The following is a 3,715-nucleotide window of genomic DNA, read 5'->3' on the forward strand; positions in this document are numbered from 1 at the left end:
TTCAGTTCTCCTGCCACTGGGCAGAGAGTCTACATTTCTTCCTGTTTACATCCTCTACAGCAGTGTTTCTCAACCTTGGCAACTTGGAGACGTGTGGACTTCAACTCCCAGAATTCCCCAGCCAGCCATGCTGGCTGGGGAATTCTGGGAGTTGAAGTCCACACGTCTCCAAGTTGCCAAGGTTGAGAAACACTGCTCTACAGCTTTCCAGCCATATACACAACAGCAATTGCAAACTCAAGTCAATCATTTGCTTTGTGCTTTCTCCCCCCACCCACCCGCCGGCCTCTGCCTTGAGTTTAATGCGGCAGACATAAGATGAGGGGCTGGCCTTAAAACTATTTTCTTGGTGTTTACTTCTGTAGTAAATAGCAGCAATCAATGGATGCAAGAGCCCCCCTTTCCTCTACCTTTGTTTAGCACAGAGGGAAGATTTTATCTGGGCCCCATTCTTAAAAGTCTGTTTGTCCCCCGTTCGCATTCCATTTATGTGCCAAATAAGTTAACCTGCTTTCTTCAGAGCTAAAATTCCTCTTGAGTGTCTTTCTTTCACTGCCCTTCCTCTAAGACTTTTCAAACAAAAATAAAAGATGGAGAAATTTAAAAAAGAGAGAGAGAGAGAGAGAGATCAAAGCAACAAAGCAAAGCAAAAATCAAAGCAAGCAAGGTTGCCCTTTGACTGGCTAACACAAAATATAATCTGGTTCTTCCTGTGCTGTTAAGAGCTGTTTGCAGAAAGCAGGAAATGTTTTGCAGAGAAATAGTTCGCTTCCTTTTTTTTTTTAGTAGTGATTTTATTCAAAGTTACAATTAGAAAGAGAAAAACGAACACAAACTGAAAAAAAGAAGAGATTAGAAAGAAAAATAGAACGTGCAAAAATGAAAAAATAGAAAGGAAAATAAAAAAGAAAGAAAAGGAATATGTAAAGAAGGGACTTCCCTGTTCATCACAAGTATAAACAATTTTAATAACTTATTACCTTCTCTTAAAATACAAGAAATGAGCTGTTCTTCCCGTATCTCACCTCTGATCTATAAACAGATCTTTAAAGTCTTGTCCTTCAGTCCTGATATCAGCAAAAGTCCATTAAAGGTTACCAGAAATAACAACATAACTATTTTAACCTCGATCGACTAAACCAACCATATATTCCTTCCTTTTCCTTCTAACAACCTTGACCTTTAGTCCCTTCAAATAATGTCTTTTCATTTTTTCTTTGTCCTTCTCACAAAATTCTTCAAAGCTTTAACGAGCCTCTTTTGTAAATCCAATATAGGAAAGTTATCCGGGTCACTCTTTTGGTTTGTTATTTCCATATCTCTTTTAATTATTAAGACATCAGGCGCTTTCATTTGCATGTCCAGCGAAGATGGCTATTCCCTCGTCTCCCAGAGCTTTAATCCTGCCGGAGCCCACTGTCTTGTGGTCGCCTCGTGAGAAGCTACCCAGAAGGGCAATTTCAAGTCTTCTCCTTGTCCAGAGAGGAATGACAAAAAGCCGGTCTACTCGCCAGCTCTTCATTCCGCATGTTCAGTTTGCCGTTTCTTCCCTGGAAGTCCAAAAAAACAGTTCACTTCCTGATCGAGCCAGCTTGGATGGGGCTGGCTGCAAAGTTGCCAAAAATATTTGCAACCTCCCCCTCCCCGCAGGCCTTCTGCCCTGATGTTGTCAGAGGAGCAATTCACCCTTTCCTTGCCGAACTTTTGTTTCTCAAGCCATTTTGAGCCTATCATTTTGGAGAAGAACAGATCGGGATGTTGCATTTAGGACACAAAATCACAGCCAAATTATCTGTTAAAACCATATTTCCCTCTTGGAGTTTCAGTATCATCCTCTTTTCTTTCTCCTTCCTTAACTTGTAGGCTAACCACTTTCCTGGTTTGTTTGCAAATTCAAAATTCCTTCGTTTGACATAATCCATTTTGGTTTCCATTTCTCTTACTGTCAACGTAGACAACTGTTGCTGTACATATTTGATTTGATATAAAATATTTGTCTTTGTCGGCAATGTCTTTAATTCTTCTTTTCTCTTCGTCTCCTGTAAAACAACTTCCATCTTTATTTGCGCTTTTTTTTCGGTTCAGTGTTTTTATTGAATAAAGTAACCTCTAATAAAAGCTCCACGCTACAACCTCTTAGATCGAGATGCTACGTTGTCAGCTCTCCCAGGAAGACCAAACAGGAAACACGACCAGATGAGCTAATTCGACTTTATTGTAAGGCTACATTAACAGAATCTTGCAAGTCTGAAAGCACAAATCTCCCACCTTTCCTATTTACCACCTGAATAGTTACAGCGGGTCCTTCCTACGTTTCTTTCTTTGACCATTACCCTGTTGCGGACTCCCTTCTCTTTTATCTGTTCATTCCCTAGGCAGCATCTCTTCCCCCCATCTTCCATGGCCACCCTCAGTTCGAAAGCATGCCATCTGCGAGTAGATAAATAGGTATTCCCATTTCAGTGGCAGGAAACACTGGCGGCGCTTTGCACGGGGAGCAGGAACCGGTGCTGGACCTGACCGGACGCTGGACACAACTGACGCGATTGGTGGGAAAAAGATCAACGGAGAAAGAAAGCTCAGATGTGCCAACTCCCTTGCGACCACTGCTAGCCACGTAGAATAGGTTGTAAAATGTTAGCTGGATAATGTAAAAATGTTAGTTGTAAAATGTTGGAATATTGTACTATGTGAACTGCCCAGAGTCCCCCATTAGGCACAGATAAATCTATTATTATTATTATTATTATTATTATTATTATTCTGTACTCAAATTCATCTCAGGACAAAACCAAAACGCCCTCTTCGCAAGTCTGTCCTTTCCAATTACTGTACATTTATTTATTTGTTATTTTTCAAATTTAGACACCGCCCATCTCACGAGGAAGTACGTAATTTTCAGGCGCGTTTAGAAAGGGAGGAAACTGAGAAACTGGTGGCTTTGAGGCCAAGAAAAATGTCCTTAACTTTCAGGAACGTCACACCCACGTTTCCACCCTTCAGTTTGCATTGACGTTGATGATTTCCTTTGGTACACATGAATCAGTACACACCAGTCAAGATTATTCCCTCTTGCTATCTCTTTGCAGGTGAAGGATGGGTGGGTACGTTTTGCCTTTATGATACCCATTTTTTCTCAACTTCCTACTTCCGTCTCTCTTCTCTCCTGGAATGGCGCAAGGAGTTGGTGCGCTCACGTCTCCTTACATCTTGGTGAATTACTTAGCTGGCCATTTCCTAGAACTTTGAATTTTCCTTCTCACCAAGACCTATTGAGATCAGAATGGGGAGAAAAACTCTCCCTCTGTTAGCCCTCCAAGGTAGACCAAAGTTGGAAACCAAAGACACAAAAGCTAATACTACTTTTATTATAAAGGTATAGCAGTGTTTCTCATCCTGAATAAGATGCTGGCATGCTGGCTGAGGAATTCTGGGAGTTGAAGTCCACACATCTTGAAGTTACCCAGCTTGAGAAACACTGGGTTATAGTAACTGAATCTTGCAAGACTGAATGTGCTTCCCCCTCCCTTCCTTTATCTTCATGAGGACTAGGGAGGGTCTTGTCCGAGACGCTTTCTCACATTACATTTCTGTCCGGGACTCAGGTTTCTTTTATCTGACTGTTGTCTTGGTTGCAGTTCTTCCTCCTGTTCCTCAAGGTTATTCCTTCTACCCATTACATCCTTGCACTCAGCCACCCTGGTTTTCGGCATTC

The sequence above is a fragment of the Python bivittatus genome, unplaced genomic scaffold, assembly GCF_059951505.1.
Source record: "Python bivittatus isolate LINGU-HERP-01145 unplaced genomic scaffold, Pbiv_v1 ctg000310_np1212, whole genome shotgun sequence".
NCBI classification, from domain to species: Eukaryota; Metazoa; Chordata; class Lepidosauria; order Squamata; family Pythonidae; genus Python; species Python bivittatus.